The sequence below is a fragment of the Psammomys obesus genome, unplaced genomic scaffold (assembly GCF_907164565.1).
Source record: "Psammomys obesus unplaced genomic scaffold, mPsaObe1.curated_primary_1811, whole genome shotgun sequence".
NCBI lineage: Eukaryota > Metazoa > Chordata > Mammalia > Rodentia > Muridae > Psammomys > Psammomys obesus.
In genome coordinates this window covers 3,886,003-3,903,544 of record NW_026596079.1, presented here as the reverse complement: position 1 = coordinate 3,903,544, position 17,542 = coordinate 3,886,003, and the positions used below count along the sequence as shown (strand labels likewise).

The following is a 17,542-nucleotide window of genomic DNA, read 5'->3' as shown; positions in this document are numbered from 1 at the left end:
AATAAGCACCTTATTTCCCATCAGCCTTTGCTGCTGCTACAGTGCCATGCCCACTGGCCATTGTGCTGCCACTAGTAAGCCAGAGTGAGCAGCCTGGGGCAGGAGTCCAGTCATCTGGGTGGTCTGTCCAATCAATGTCACTTTGGATCAATAGCTCTCTTTATCACCCCAAGTCATTAACAAGTTCTGGAAGCTGCCTGTGCCGGTCAATCAGAACATGCTTTCTTTTGGTCACTTGTTCAATGATCCTTTATCACAAGGCAGCTGTGAGCCAGAGTCTGGGTGTGTGGCTTCACCCTCATGGGACCCTGAAGTACAGAAACAGTGGGAAGGGAGAGAGGGAGGGAAAGAAGGAGGGAGGAAGAGGCTAATGGTGGCTGTAAACAGTCCAGGAGACCATCCATCATTCTGTAATGTGAAGCAGGGTAGGCTCTCAGGAATATTCACAGAACTGTCGTTGTATATAAATATATATGCAAAAATCTCTGGGTGCGCAGAGCTCAAGTTGGATCACTTTCTATATATAGCATACAAATATGCATAGATACTGCTCTCTATATAACTATGCATATATATATATATATATATATATATATATATATGTTTATTTCCCAGACCCTGAAATAGAAACCTATATACATAGATAGATTACAGTGCTTAAAAGATGCTACAGAACTGTGTAACTCTTGCTCTAGTCTGATAGCATTGTCGTTTCCTCTGTTTCGCCTTGGCAGATTCCCCTGGCAGCTTGTTGGCTTCTCTGATGCTGGGTGATGTCACTTCAAAAGGCAAAGCCCCACTGCAGGTTTACTGTCTAGACAGACTGTGCGGGCATGCCCAGAGGCAGATTTGTTTGGTACACAGTGTCCTAGAGATGTCAGAAGTTGAGTGAAATCGTCCTGAAGGTTTCTGCCTGGTCAGTTCACAATGGGCAACCCGAGGACTCCTGTTCCAGAGTTGCAGCAGCTGGTCCCCTCAGCCTAAGATACATAATGATGTTAGCTGTGTTCTTGGACCCTGGACCATGCAGCTCTTCTCTGGAAAGTGTCACTGTGTCCTGAGCTGTGCAGCAGGTGTTAGTGGTACAGACAGCTGCCTTCCTCTACTTCAGGGCTGCATTGTGTTCCCTGTCACAACAGGAAGTTCTGAGATATCAGGGGATACAGTCCATGGATGAGTTTTGTTTACAACTGTCTGATGGATCAAGCGTGTGTTCTGGGTTACATCCGAGCACGTGCATATTCAATAAGTATCATCAGAGGACATCATGAAGGTCAACATTTCTGGAAGCTAAGCTACATGCCCTCTGGCCTCTACTTTGATGAATCTCACAGTCCCTGAAGCAGAACCAACAGGCTTCTTCCAGAGAATGAAACAGGCCAGGGGATGAGGTGGCTTTTCCGGGCCATCCTGTAGAAACATAGCTCAGCCATCTGCTGTTCCAGCTTGCTTCGCTCTGGCTTGGCACCAAGGACCACTATCCTGGAGGTTCTGGGACCTTGTCCAGAAGATGGCCTGAATGCTGTTATTTTTATGGTCCTCCTGGTACCTTTCTGTTCTTTCCTGGTAGTGAAACCAAATCCTAGTGACACCTGAGGCCCTTCCCCATCCTCTTCAGAGACCAAGCCATCACTCAAATGATCTGGCACCTGCTTTCTCATCAGCTATGTTACAAATGAGCACAGAGGACAGAGAAGATTCATGTAAGTGAATCAGACACAAGAACCCCTGAGGCCTATGCCAGCAGGGGTGTTCAGCTGAAGACTCACAGGCTATATACGACTAAGGACAGCTGTGATAGGAGCAGAACAAAATCATAAACTTATTTAAGAGGATTTTTATTGTGATTTTTTTTCCCTAACTCCATTTCATCTGTTCATTGAGTATGAACTTTGGAGATGACAGTATTCTGATGTCCAAAGATGGACATGACTGGTATTGAGTGTCCATCACAGTGATGATGATGGCGGTGATGACAAAAATTAACTGTAATACTGGGTTGAACCCAGGGCCTCACACATGCTAGGGAAAGCACTCAGTCCTCTCTTGGGCATGACCTAAGTCAATGCTCCATTCTGCAGTGGCCACCTTGGCTACTCGGGCAGCTAAGCTAGCTACCACTACAGCCCCATACTCTAGACCCACTGTTGTGACTCTTCCCACTTAGTCCCAAATCAGTGCCCCTCTGGGAGACATGAGCTCCCAGTGACTTCTTCTTTGTGGTTCAGGATTATCTTTGTCTTAAGAGAAACTGAGTCACCCATAACAACATTTTAGTTACAAGTCGCTGTCACCAAGAGAAAGAGTGATATTCTCAAGTACAAAGCAAAGCATCTGAAAAGCCTGAGTTGTGTATGCTGTCATGTTTAGGAAGACTGTTCGCCGTGTCAGTGAACTGGCTAACCAAGTCATTCACCCGTCCTCAAGAGCACATTTCTACACCTTCACCAGTCACCTGCATAGCTGTTCTTTCAGCTTACACAATTGTTCATCCATCCACTCAACTGTGCATCAGTCCATCCAGCTGTCTAGGTGTGGGCTCTTTCTTCCCACCCATCTTTCTCATGAAGGGTTTTATCATAAGCCAAGAGTCATCCCATAAAACTGAGTTTGAATGAGATCATGTTCAGAGACAGTTTATAGCACTCTACTCCTAGGCCATGAGGGACTTCCAGGAGAAGTGGTGATAGAGAAGATACCCCTTCCCTTCGCCCCAGCCTGCTGACACTTGCCTGGTGCCTATCCAGAGCCTGACCTCTAGGGTAATAGAGGAACTTGTGTAGGGCCGTGATATGCTCTGAAGAGAGACGTGAACAAAGCCCCATGTGAGCAGAAGCATTGTGCCATGGCCAGGGAACCCATCTACAGCATCTGAACTTGACCTTGTGGGGTTCCCTGACTCATCCTCTTCTCACATGCCCATTCAGCTCTCAGTGGAAACTCAGGAGCTTGGGCTATCCATGGGTGCTGCTTCCCTCTCCTCATTATGTGCTCCAGACTCCATGCCAGGGTGACACGTGAGTGGCAGCTTTCCTGGAAAATACTGTGCCCTAGGAGGCAGGACTGTGGTCCAGCTGTGCACAGCTACTGGTCCTGCAGAGAAAGCCTAGGCAGAGGAAGGCTGCAGGTGTAGGGATGCAGCTTGGAAAGGCTGGGGAGTACTGCACAACTGAAAGGGAATGCTTGGTGAGGAAATGAGTCAGGAAGGAAAAGGACTTCCCGTGGACTTTGTTGGAAACATCTACACTTGATGATCTTTGGCACATATGTGGTGGTTGCACAGAATGACTTCATTGTTAACAGAGCTGGCACCCAAAAGAGATTGAGAGTCATTAGGCTGCAAGCAGCACAGTTGCCTAGAGGAAGCTGGCTGGACTGTGTCCAGGAACAGGGCAATGGCTTTTGGTTAAGAGGCAGGCTATGCTTTGCTCAGATGTTCTCAGAGGGTCTGCAGTAAGGATGGTGCTTTGAAAGGTACCAGGGAGACAGAGGCTGTCACTGAGGTAGGACCCCTAACCCCCATCATGCCAAGCTGCTTCCCATATTCCACTGTATGGAAAACTCCTTACACAATGCCAAGCAAGCAGGGAATTCTCCATCAGTATCCTCTGTCTTCTTTGGCCCCAGTTTTGCACTTAGGGACTTGCCACCCATGGGAATACCCCCTTGCATAAGATGAAGAACAGAGTCCAGTTGGTGGCTTTCATTGAGCTGCAGAGGCACTGGTGGTTTTTATGGGAATGACCTCTAGTATTGCAGACAGTCAACTGGAACTCATACATTTACCCTCCACCAAGGAGTATGACCCAAAGTGTCTGCCCCTCTGGGATGGGGTGGTCAATCTCACGTCCATGAAATTCACCAGTAACTGAGGTTGGCTAGGAACTTCAGCAGTAGGTGTGAGTTTGTGATGAATGTCATGCACGCATAAATTCATCACCCTTTGTGTTGCAGAGCACTGCGTGGCTGCGATCCAGGGAGAGAAAGCTGCAAGCTGAGTTTCTTCTCATGGATGAGTAGAGAAAACTATTTCCCCTTCCAAGCCATTGTATGATCTGCCAACCAGGCCACATGTTGTTCTTCTTGGTTCATAGCTTGTCTCTGCAAATGATTCTGAGTCTGGGCTTCCTCAGCACCAGGCACTCTCAAGGTTGCCCTAAAGCTAGGTGTTTGATCATTCCCTATCTGTTGGCACACATAAGTGTCCCGTGACGTGTTCTAGGAAACTCTGGTCCCCAGGCCAACCCTGTTCTAGTTTTTTCTCACCTAGCACCCACTATGAGGTCCCTGTGGCAGGGGTAGAGATCTATATATCACCTGGCCTCCTAGAAACCAGGATGACAAATGTATTAGGGTCCTCGTGATTTTGCAAGTGAGGATGGGTAACTGTTGTCACCCAGAAGCACTTTCTAAATCCCTTCTTTCCTTAGAAAGACCTAGAAAATGTACCTGTCTATCTGTGGGGCCTGTGACCCTTCTCTCAGTCATGGCAGGGCATGACTCAGTAGCTTACATATTTATCCGCTATGCAGAGAGGAGAAACCAGGAGAAGGAAGGCAGACTGGCTCCTCCTGGGTCAGCAACATGAGGCACAGAGCAGCAAATGCACAGGGCTCCAACCCCTCAACTCTGAGCAAGGGCAAAGATCTGATCCCCGAAAGTACTGTGGCCATTTCCTGCTACGCCAGCAATGGTCAGGAGATGGAGAGAGTAGGGCCTCCATTATGGGGAGGAGTGCATAGGGGTGCACTCTGAGGACTGAAGAAGAAATGGATATAAGCTCCCCAACAGGCGGGAGCCTGAGGACCACAGCAGGTCAGCCACATTACAGGTGACACAAAGGACTCTTGTTTTGGCTCTGGGGCTTTTTAAGTTTCATCTGTGGATAAAGAAACGGCTGTAATATATTATGCTGTCTACAGCACATGGACACAATGATCACATGTGCATGTGTGCACAACTGTAATTGCATGTACCTATCATCTATCAGTGCAGTTTCAGTTCTCACAGGGTTCCCTTTGAGCTCATGTCAAGATTTGGCCAAATGCAACATGGAGACCAGGACAGTGAGCGCACCTGACCATGTTTTGCCTGTGAGCTTGGTACAGGAGGAAATTCATTTTTCCAATGTGTTGCCATGCCCTGGGAAGGTTTTACAGGGGTCCTGGCGACAGAAACCTCTGTAAGCTGATCACTGCCAAGACTCCAGAACTTTCTCCTCTTTCCACGTGGCTTTGGAATATCAAGAACTGCGGTCCCCTTCCTGAGTCAGAATCAGCAGGGCTGGCATGGCTCCAGGCCCCGGCTCACAGCTGCCACCCTAACAATTATCTTTGTGGAGCGGGAACGAGGAACTGCTACCTGGCCCAGGGCTGACAGGCCCACACTACCCTGGCCCACCCTTGGAACTTGGCCCTGTCCAACCCTTCCTTAGCAATACATATTCCCTGGGACAACCCAGGTGATACTTGTCAGGGCATATGCAAAGCCCTCCTCAGCAAAGGGGAGCATTTCAAGCCACCCACAAGGATCCTGGGTCCTCTCCCTTCTTGCTGTGTGCTTCTGGGAGGGATTGCCAAGACCTCCAAGCCTCGTGGGGTGGAGGGCAAGGGTAGCAGCAGTTATAGCAGCTACCCTATTAGGAGCATTCAGCATTATGTTCACGCAGTGTATGGCACCATTGTCATAAACAGCCCCTCTTTTTCAGGTTTCACCCACCTGTTGACAGTTGACACCCAGGTGGGTCCAAGCCAGTGGCAGTAACAGAGTCTCTCCAAAGAACTCTGCAAAAAGGGTCCAAGTGGGCACAGGAGCTAGCATTAAACTTCCCAGAAACCACCTAGGATGTCCGCTGGCTTGCAGACACCCTGAGAAAATACTGCTGCATGGCTATCCACCTCCTCAACTTGAAGCAAGAACTGATGGCCTTTGGCCCTTCAGTAGTGAGATCAATACTCTTCATTTACAACTGACACACGGGCTCCTGAGACAGGCATATCTATCTTGACCCAATCTTTGCTCCTGTCTGGGAGGGAGAGAGCCTTTATCACAAATAGCCACGGGAGACAACCAGGCACAACCAGGAGCCAAAAGCCCAGCTAGGATTAGGATGATTCAGAATTAGGACAGGCCCAGAGAACCTTACACTGATGGGAATGAAATGAGAACAGCAAAACACTGGTCTCTCTCTCAGTGTTAGGTGAGCACCTGAGCTCACCAGGCCAGCTATTTGGGACTCTGGCAGCTCCCACCCAGTGCTGGGGTGGCACAGTGCCACCTGCTGAACTCTAGTGCCACTCCCTACGTCGGAATCTCATAGTCTATACCAGTCTATAGTGTGCAGGGATGCACACACCAACTCATCTGAGAACCATACTGTTGCTCAGAAACAGGCCTGGGACTCTGTTCCTGACCTAAAGGGGAACCCTTCGGAGGCAGGGGCCTGGAACCCCTGGGATGATGAATATCAGCTGAATCTTGAATATCAGCTGAATCATCCCTGGGGTGAGCATCAGGGGTGGCTCAGCAAACATGAGCCTCCTCTCTGGATGCCCCAGCTCAGAGCCAACCTAAGACAGCAGTTACTTGGCACACAGTTTATGCAGTGACCAAGACTGCCAGATCCTGGAGGTGAAGAGGGGTCCCCTTCCCTCTAGTCTTGCAGTAAGAGTGAGGCAGAGGTCCCTGGCACAAAGCATGCACATTCTGAGAGAACTGGGTCCTAGCATTGGCTCTTCTCTTCCTGGCTGTCCGACCTGAGCAGGTGAGCTAGCTCTGGGCGTTACTGTGAACAGGGCAGTGTTTGTTCCCTTCCTGCCAGGGCTATATTTGAGATTGCAGAGGGCTGGATACAGTGTGAGAGGGGCAGTTCCTCTCCTTAGACTATCTCCTCCACAGTGGCTCTAGACTCCAGTGAAGATACGCCACCTCAACCCACCCCGCCCTCACCCCAGCCACATTTTCCCTAATTTCCGCTTTGGGAATTTGGAGACAAAGTCTGCAGACACTGCTGGGCTACAGATCAAGGACCAAGTTGGAAAAACTACACTGGGGGACAGAAATGAATCTGACTTCCTGGAGCAATTTGGAGGCTGGTGCCACTTCTCTCAGAGGCCTGGTTCCTGGGGACATCTGTATATCCCGGAAGAGGGGTGTCAGAGAACTTCGAGAATCAGGAGGGATGAGACGGTCTTGGGAATTGACCTCATCAAGTCCTGCTCCCTGCTCTCTAGCATAGCTGAAGCACCAGAAGTAGAAAAAGGCACCACGAGGTCAAGAATTAATGCTGCCTGAAGCTCCCAGCCTACTAGCCCATGGTGCAAGGACTCACACTCTTCCTAGGCTTCTGCCCCAAACCATGTGCAAGACATAGAGGTGGCCAAGTGACATCCAGGCTATTGTGAGCCCCAGTGCCAGAATCATGCTGCCTAGCCACTAAACACAAGGTGTCCTTGGGAGTACCGTACAGTCACACTCCTCCTCATCTCATCACCCTGGTTTCTCCCGGAACACGGGTCAACAGCAAAGCACCCACTTTCTGTGGGCAAGTAGAGTCCTGGGCTTCCCATCTCGAGAACAGCTAGAACAGCCCCTGAGCACATGGCCAGGCTTGCTGTTGGTGTTCATTCCAAACCACATCAAGACCTGCCATCTGCCATAAAAAAAACCTGGCAGCGGACAGTGGAGAGAAAGCAGGAGCAGAATGGTGAGGAGTGGACAGAGTTGTTCACCCAAATACCCGCCCACCCACTCCTGGGCCTCAGTGGCATTTATTCCCTCACTTCTTTCTCTTTGGAGTGTTATTTGTACACAGGCTATACACCTGACTTTTCTCAGCAAGGGGCAGAAGTGACTGGGCTCTGTGGAAGCCTCCCCCAACCTCTGACTTGCAGAAATGGCAATTGGAGCTGTTCACTGTCCCAGAGAAACTCAGCACTCCTACTGTCTGGGCAAAGCTGGCTCTGGGAGAGAGAAAGAAGCTACTGCTAGGTCCCCCAGGAAACTCTGACCCAAGCTGAACTTACTTCCGTTCTGAGTCTAACATTCACCAGGTACCAGTGCAGAATGAATACTGTCTGTGGGGTTATGTCATTTCTTCTCAGTGGCATAAAGTAAGATCATGTCCACTTTACAGATTCAGAAAACTGGGGCTATTCAAGGTAAAGTTTACAGAATAATGAGAGAAGAAGCCAGAGCCACAGCTCTTCCTGGGCATCTACCATGGCAGAAATGAGGGTGTTCTGCATCTTTGCCACTCCCGCCCCAGGGAAGGCCTGAAAACTCTTTTTCAAGCTGAGGAGCATGGCCTTTGCCAAGATGGCACAGTGAGTGAAGCCTGCTTAGCTGTTTGTTGTTTTTTGTTTTTTCAGATCCTGCCTCTAAGCTACTGTGCAGTGACAAAGTGCCATCCTTGGGCCCAGAGAGACATATGTCGTCAGGAGCTGCCTGAGAAAGGTCAGGGGCTAAGCCTTTGAAGTATCTTGTCAGACTCAAGGTCTGGCTTCAAAGTAGCCAGGATGTCAGCACACCTTCAAGGATCAGATCCTCTACATTCCCTGGATGAAAAGGGGCTGTTCCCCAATAGTTCCAGGTACCTCCGCCTATGCTGGCACATGGCTGCTTCCCCATCAACCTCTCTTTCTTAAGAAGCTCAACATCAGAACTTTAAATGCCCTCATCAGGCCTTGCTCCTTGCTCTGTGACATATTCCAAGCACCAGAAGTAGATAAGGAAGGAGCAGAAGGCACCATGAGGTCAAGAGCTAACCCTGCCTGATGTTCCCAGCCTACCAGCACCTAGTGAAGGGACCCACATGCTTCCTGGTCTTCTGCCCCAACTTTGAAGATATAGGAAGGACAAAGTAAGATCCAGGCTGTTCCTTTGGAGCATAATACCTAGTCACCACACAGCAGGAACGCATTTGCCTTCTGTCATCCTCCAACCATGCTTGGGGTTGCAAATGGCTCCAAAGATCCCAGCAAAGGTGACCCTGACTCATTTCCTCCAAGAGAAAAGGCTCAGACTCCACTACATTTAATATGCATAAAGGTAGGTGTTTCTCGGGTTCCGGGTTCCTTTGGCCTCTCACCCTAAATAGCACCTGACCTCCCCAGTCCCCGTCTCCTGCTGTGATGAGCAGAACCAGTTTTTGAGCACTGACAAGAACAGAGCCTTGATTTTTTTTTTTTTTTTTTTTAGCAAGAAAGAGGGCACGGGAATACAGGAAACAAAGGGAGCCCTGCTGTAGACTGTCTGCACTGAAGGGGAAGCCCTCCTACACCTGACAGATGATGCTACCTCTGTCAGGGACTTCTCTGTACCTGCAATCAAACTGAGACACATACTCTGCACCATGAGGCCAGTGCTGTTCCTGTCACCCCCTGCCGGGATCAAGCAAGGAATGAATCCCTGGTGAGTGCAGCCCCCGCCACCCACAGGACCCATGAGGACTCCACTCTCCATCCATGCAGCCCATCAGCAGGCACACTCTGAGTAGGCTCACTTCCCAAGCCCAGGGACTGCCAACCCCTGGGGTGCCCACCAACACAGCAAAAATGCCCTTCTGTGAGGTCTAGACAGACACACCTCTACCCGGCCACTGCAGAGAGAGCCCCAATCTCGCCTACATGGATCACCAAGGCTTAAGGACAAGCCCAGTTCACTAAAAGATGCCTGTGATGTCAAAGGGAGAAAGGAGTCTGACATTTACTTCATTCTCTGAATCCTCAAGTCACTGCCTGGTCAAGACATTCACTCAAAGCTGGGAACAGAATCCAAGTCTGATGCCTCCTGAGTTCACTGCAGGATAACGGGCAGTGGCACCAGCAGCCAGAGAAGCGGGCACTTCTGGCCATATTCCTGGACTCCTGCTCATGTGTTCTGCTTTCCCCTCTGCTTCGGCAAGAACATGGCTTGACCACTCCCTTGATGTCCCCAGTGAGAGCATGCCCACCTTGACTGCAGCTCTGGGCTGATTGTTTTCCTCCCTCCCTGTGGAAGGCACACCCTGATACTGGATTGCATAAGGGAATCGCTTCAGACTGTCAAGAAGCCTGGCTAAAGGGGTTGGAAGGTGTGGGCTTGATAGCCTGGTGGGAGAATTTGGGACAAGCCTCACAGCTGACTGGGCGACATGTCAGGGTGTCCATGGGTAAGAGTGATGGAAAATGCCTTCCCAGCCAAGTTATCTGAGGGCTCTGGGCAGCCTGCAGAGCAGGAAATATCTGGCACAGTCGCCAAGGGAGAGATCATGGGGCTCTTCCTCTAGTAAGTGGAGTGGGAAGACAAGCATTGAACCTGGGCCTGTGCTCAGAGCACGGCCTCCATGGATGCTCAACGCGACTTTCAGAAGAATTTACAGACAGGAGAGCCCACGGAAGCATGGCTGGCACAGTGAGTGTGAAGGCCACGTGCGTACATCCATGTGCAAGGCTTGGCCCCCGTGCTCGCACTGATGCCAGCCAGTGTGTGGGAGCAGGGAAGAGCTTCACAGAGATTCTGAGGATTTGAAGCTTAGTGTAAAGGGGATGAGGGAGGCAAAGCAGGCTGTGCTTTTGTGGAGAGGCTGTGTCCCTCTCACCAAGACCGTTTGCCTCCTTGGGATACCACAGCATATATCTGACAGACAATTCAGAGTCCACTGAGAGTTGAAGCCAACAGTGCAGAGGGATAGTGTGTGGTCCACGTAGAAAGAAGGTGGGAAGAAGCTAAGAGCAGTCCTGTGGAACCTGGGAGGTCTTCAGATTCATCCTGGATGATGGGCTGATGCAGGCTCTGAGACCAGGAAGGGCTGTTAGTCTCGGAGAGATGATTTATAGGAGAAGCTACCCCTAGCTTCAAACCAATCAGAAAAGATCGTTCAACAGCAGACAGTTGAGAAGGCAGGGCCTTCTTAGATATCACGGGGGAAGAAGGTAGAGGGCAGCTGTTACCTGCGAGCCAGCCAACTGCTACCCTCCCTCTGGCCCTTTCATGATATGATTAACTTCTCCACTCATAGCTCCCAACTCCCCAGGCTCTGTGGGGTTCTCCACAGTGTATAAGCCATGTACATGGGCTTCCAAACAAGGCCCTGTCTAACGCCCTCCTTGTTAATGGTCAGTGGATTCAATGGCTCTCCTTTGTGAGCTTCCTGACAGAAACTTCAGCACATCAGGCTGCTGCAAGAAGCCACTCACCCAGCTGGCACTCAAGGCTCTTTTTCTTGCTGTCCTTGCATGATGCAACTAAGAACAACAAGAGATTCCGTTCCCTGGGACAGTGAGTCCGGCTGACCTGCGTCCAGACATCCCATCCAATTATTCTTATCCTTATCTATAGCCTATATTTTTCCCCTCTGAGTCCTCTACTACAAGGGTTTCAAAAGGTTGTGAAATCCACAGAGATAAAGTTTTCTGCAAGATGAAAATGCCAAGGGTTATTTCTTTCTTTTTTATCTTGTAAAGAAGTAATGGGAAAACTGAAGAAAGACTGAAATCTCATTCACTTATTTTTAGCATGCCATCTATCTTGAGAGCTGCTTTCTTATTTAAGAAACAGAACACACCTAGGACAACAGGACACAGGTTGAAGTCCTCAGTTTGACTCAAATTCTGTGGCTTCCTGGCTGGGAAACAGAAGAGTCCCAGATTCTCCTCAGAAATGAGTGTAGCTCACCTGCTCCGCAAACCTGTAGCTAGGGCAATAGATACTAAGTAGCCAGTGTGGCCTGCAGAATGCAAGAGACACTATCAAGAAGGTCCTGTTTCCTGGAGAGTAAATATCAGCCAAATGGAAGGGCCGTGCACCTGGATAAACAAGCCATTTACTCAGGCATGTCCTGCACTTCCTGCTGTGGGCCAAGACATCCACCAACAGACATCCACCTTCACTTGGGCTCTTTGCTGTGTGTAGACCTAAGACAATGGGAGGGCTGTGAATGCCAGCATCCCCAGGGTGCTAAGAGCTCCAGGGGCTCAGGAGTGAGGGCAGGAGCTCTGCCTGAGTCATGTGGGAGACTCCGGAACTAAGAAGCCCACAGAGACCCAGGTTTGATCTCTATTGGTGCTAATTAACATCAATTTGAGCCAGCCTTCTTAGTTCCCTTGAGCTCACTGTGACTAGGTGGCGGTAGGAGAGACTCAATGAGGGGCAGCCAGAAAAGCTATCATCACAATTACATCTGTCCCCACGGGATATGACAGACAGCTTGAGAAGCCTGCTCTGCACAGACCACGAGGGACAGCCCTGTATATTCTGGTCTGTGGGAACACAGCCTTTCACCCCAGGAAGGGTCTAGACGCTCATTTGTTCATTCATTCATTCATTCATTCATTCATTCAGGCAGGCAGGCAGGCATGCATTTATTCATAAGTGAATACATATTGAAGACTTATTGTTCCCACTCATTCAACAGCATGTATGCTGTTGCCATCTTCTGCTGTGGATCCATAGAGTATAAAAGAGACACAGGAGAGCCTGTGGGTGGATGCAGAATTGACAGAGTTAAGGAGAGGAGGTGTGTGTGACCCAGTCAGAGCTGCTTTGGTCCCCTGCTGACTACCCTCTGTGTGAGCATGCCCATGCAAGATTCCTGAGCTGAAAGTGAGCAGGAGAGTGGGGTGACAAGAAGACACAGCTTTCATGAAGCAGGGCTGGGAAATTGGGAACTATACCAGAGATCACAAAAGCTGAGGAAGCGCCTGCCCAGCACTCCTGGGTCCCAGATTCTGTACTGATGCCAACTGTTCTGGCTGGTTTTCTGTATCCGCTTGACACAGCTAGATTCATCCAAGAGGAAGGAACCTCAGTTGAGGAAATGCTTCCATGACATCCAACTGTAAGGCAGTTTCTCAATTAGTGAACGATGGTGGCGGGCTCTATAAGAAAGCAGACTGAGCAAGCCAGGGAATCAAACCAGTAAGCAGCATCCCTCCCTCACCTCTGCAGCTGATTCTGCCTCCAGGTTCCTGCCCTGACTTCCTTTGGTGATGAACAGAGATGTGGAAGTATAAGCTAAATAAACCCCTTCCTCCCCAAGTTGCTTTCTGGTTGTGGTGTTTCACTGCAGCAGTAGAAATCCTAATAGTAGACTGACTAAATGTAGAGCTCTTTTGGAGGGGGTGAAGAACTATTCAGAACAGAAGGCTCCACAGTCACCTCCAGGTGCTCTGTTCCCAAGGAGGCCTATGAGCTCTGTTGGTGTCCATGCGGTCTATGTGTCATTCTAGTAGACTGCTGCTTCCTTTTCAGCATGTTGCCTGGGGATCCAGCTCCAGCTCTGCCTCTTTTTTCTGCTTCCAGAACACTTTGTGCCAGCTCCCAGGCTAGCAGATACCAGGATGTGGCCAAACAATTTGAGGAGCAGCCTGGGACTCCAAGCCTCAGAGGAAAGAAGATATCTCCTAGTAGGGATGGGTTCCCAGCATACAGGGGGACACCTAATACAGAGCAATAGCCAATAGGTTTTGATTGAAGGATTACATGACTCCATCAACCCTCCATATGGCCTGAGGCAGAACTGGCCCCCTCTGAGTCCATTTCTAGTTGTCCAAAGGCATACTAATGATGACACTGGAGACCTGTGCAGGTCTTAAGAAATGCATGTGACCAAGAGCTGGGGCCCTGAACTGTGCTCTGAAAATGTCAGGGAGTCACATGTTCTTGGAGGCAATGCAGGGCAGTGTCCCTCACTGGAGTCCCTGGGGTCTGCTGCTACCTAGACTGGCACTATGTATTTCTGCTCCTAGTTGTTGCCGTCGGGGTAGAGCGCAGAGCTCAGCACACAGGTGGGTCTTCATGAAGACTGTCTGAATACAGAAAGCTGGAAATACCCACTTCACAATGCAATGCAGCCCTGATCTGTATTCACTGCAGGCCCAGAGAGACAGCACAGACCAATCACCGCCACATCTCAGAGGACACAGAGAGCTCTACGGAGAAAAGAATCGGTGGAAGGAGGAGGTAATGGGTGGCACAGTGGTGAGACATTCCAATCAGGGTGGCAAACAGCTTAGCCCATTAGTCACCACCTCTGGGTATCTATGGAAATGCCTAGAAGATGGTCTTCAGATTAGACATCCAGACAGCACATTGGTTTCTACAAGAGGCTCAGATGGGCCCATCCCTCCTCCTCCGCCTCCTCCTCTTCCCTCCACAAAGGGCCAGATGAGTGTGTATGTGCAAACATAGAAAGACAGAAACAGACAGACACACACACAGAGACAGACAGAGGGGGAAGGAAGGAGAGGGAGGGAGGCAGAGAGAGAGAGAGAGAGAGAGAGAGAGAGAGAGAGAGAGAGAATGCTCTAAGACACTCATGGGCTGAGACAGAAAGCATCTTAGGAATACCAGCCTCATCCTGGATTCAGTGCCCTGTTGTGTGTCTGGCCCAACCTGTGGCCTGGCTTTCCCTGAGTCTTGCCTTGCTGCAGATGGAGCACTGCAGCCCAGGTCCACAGCCAGCACACACCAGGATGTGGGTGAATAGTTAGTGATATCTGCATTCCATTTTTCTTTCTCTATAGCTAAAACAGGAACAGCAAGTCAGTGGCCCCATGCTCAGAGCTAGTCAGGTGGTCTCTCACCCCTGGGATGACAGCACTCTTCCCATACAGAGGAGGTGATGCCTTGGCATTACAGATGAGGAAACTGAGGCACAGAGAACATGACCAATAGCCCAATCCATATGTAACTCCCTAATGGGAAATAGCAGAGTCAGGATGAAAGCCCACGTCTCCTGATTCTGTGGTGACACCATGCCTGCCCGTGCCTGCCACTGCTGTCATCAGCATAGACAGACCTTGATGGCTTGGCTTTGCTCTCTGCCAAGCCCTTCTAAAGCACCAGTAACTTCTGGAAATCCACAACAAACCTGTAGCCCTCCAAAACAGAAAAGACTCTGGGTAAAAAACTGGGACACATAACTTTTATCATGGTAAAAAGAAAAAATAACCATTCTGAGAGATCTCCATGTTCAGCAACAGAACAAGTATTAAATTATCTTCTCTCCATTTGATGAATAGCTTGGCCTTTAACAATATGTGTAAGGCTTGTTTATAATGTGGGAACTGTTTATGTTTTTGTCAAGCTTGAAAAAGGATAAGAAGGTACAACGGTGGCATAGTCATTTATATAAACAAAATTAAAACCAGGGAATCACAAAATGACTTGGAAATGTACTAAACTGAAATAGAGGTTGTTTAGGGATAACAGAGGATTCATTTCTCTTTACCTAAATATCTTGAATTTTCTTTTGCTTTTTAGTCTGAGAAGTAAATGACTTTCACAAAGTAAAGCCATCAAAAGGTCAAGATTTGGGGAAGAGGAGACTGTGTTCATTTGGACCTGCCCCCTCCCAGCAGCTCAGAGCCAGGTGAGACAGTCCAGAACCTTGCCAAGCCCCATACAGTTCCTCCCTACAAAAAGAGATACAGGAGTCCAAGGTAACTGGAGCTCACCACACAGTCTTTCCCCATTGTCAAACAGCAAGGATGCACACATGGAAACCAGTTCCTCCAAAACAAAAGGCCACGGGAACCTTTTCTAAGGACTCTCATTGCTCAGGTCTGAAACAGCCCGAGTGGTCTGACCCTGTCCCTAGCAAACCATGTGGGATCTTGAGGGAGCTGTGACCTCAGTTCATCCTGTAAGAGGATGCTTGGAGTCTATGTCATGAGAGCTGGGAACACCCCAGCATGATGGTTATAGGTCTGAGCTAGTTGGTTCTACACATGAGATGCTCTGTACAGATGACAGATACAGCAGGAGATGAATGGGTTAAAACTGGGAGGAAGGCCCTTCCTGACCATATGTCACTGGCAGCCTGGGAGCAAAAATAGGGCATGGTATGACCAGCTGTGAGGAAGGCAGACAACAGTGGCCCACTCTCTTATTCTACCACACAGCCTGGCTCCCAGTGGTCTAAGCCCACTTGGGCTTTCCAAGATTGAAGGTACATCACCTGCCAATGGCTTACCCCTCCAAGACCAGGAGCATCCACCCCTCTATGATTCTGTCTGACCACTCCCCTCACAAATGACCCCTGCAGGTCTCAGCTGAGACACCTTCAGGCCTTACTGTAACTTCTGAAAACCATGTACTGTTCTGGATGAATGTCAGTTCTCATGGATCTGTCACATCTGTGGGCATGGGACACATGCTCACAGTGGCCAAGGCAGACCTTCTCAACTTCCAGCCTGTGACAGATGGAAGCACAGAGCAGAAGGGATTCGACCATCTCCCAAGAACCCTCCTTGGGTCCTGCCAGGGATGATCACAATTCATTGCAGGCAATGAAGCAAGTAAAACTCCTTCCCTTGAGAGTCCCTCTAGGGTAACATGATGTATTTCAATTTCATTGGTTAACTTATGGAATCTAGCTGAAGCCTTAGGATGATGACAGAAACTGATCATGACATGGACTGCTGTGGTTATGAAACCTACTATTCAACCTCTATTTCCAGCACACCTTACACAGGAAGCATGGTTACTACAATATACCATTCAAGCCAACTGAGCTGCCCAGCAACTCAATGAAGGAAAGCTATATGCTCCTGTAAACTAGTGAACAGGCTATGAGGGGCACAGTGACATTCTCCAGCATCACAATGAGATGACAGCCACCTAATGAAACAGTGTTTGCGTTTCCAGTGTATTGCCTTTCAGACAATAGTTTTAACAATGACACTTTGACCTTCCTGCCCATTATGGAGAAAGTGTCACATACAAACGGCTAACCTTTCCCCTCAACCATGCAAAAGCCCAATGCAGCACCCTCAATCTCTCCAGGGACCAGCACTGAAAGATGGTTGCTCTTGGGCCAACTCTGAATCATTAGTCGTGGGGACACAAGGCTCCCTAACTATGACATGTGACCCCCCACACACATTTGGAAGGCCTTCTTCTGACCCCTTGTTCACACTTCCACTGACCTCTGAGGACATTAATTGCCTGGACAGTCTCCCATAGCATCTCTGGGAGGTGGTTGGTCCTACAGAGATGTTAGGAAGGGCCTAAGATGGGGCAAGACAATTCACTGAGTAGAGAGCAAGAAGAAAGAGTTAACACATGACTGTTTATATAGCCAATCCCAATAGACAATCTGAACAGATTGCTTCCAGATAGCAACACAACCCTTCCCACAGCCAACAGGCTCAGGTATCCATCGCAAGCAACCTTTGCGTCCTATTAAGAAAGGCATGAAAATGGACAGCGTCCAGGTTTGTAAAGAAACACAAAGCCATATCAGCTGGGCTGTTAAGTGATGATGGCCTATCTTGGGGCGAGCATCATGGTGAGATAAGGCATTCAGCAAATACACTGTTCACACTCCAGCACAAGAAGCTGTAAAGTTCAGTCCAGGAACATGGTGGAAGGGCAAGCAGGAAGCCAGGCCCTCATTTCCTTCTTCCACCGCACATAGCCAAGTGCTACAAACATTTCCAAACTCAATGGCCACTTGGGAAGAGGATATGGTAAGAACCTACATGGGTAATGAGCTCCCTGCCTGCAGAAGCAAGCACACAGTGAGGTGAACTCCTTTCTCTGTAATTTCCCAAGGCGG

At 49.3% G+C, this 17,542-nt stretch overlaps 1 protein-coding gene across 2 annotated transcripts in view; it reads right to left on the bottom strand.

The window, feature by feature from the left end:
* The window catches only part of Trappc9 (trafficking protein particle complex subunit 9), a 448,636-nt gene that overhangs the window by 76,634 nt on the left and 354,460 nt on the right, over window positions 1–17,542 (bottom strand). The window lies entirely within an intron of this gene.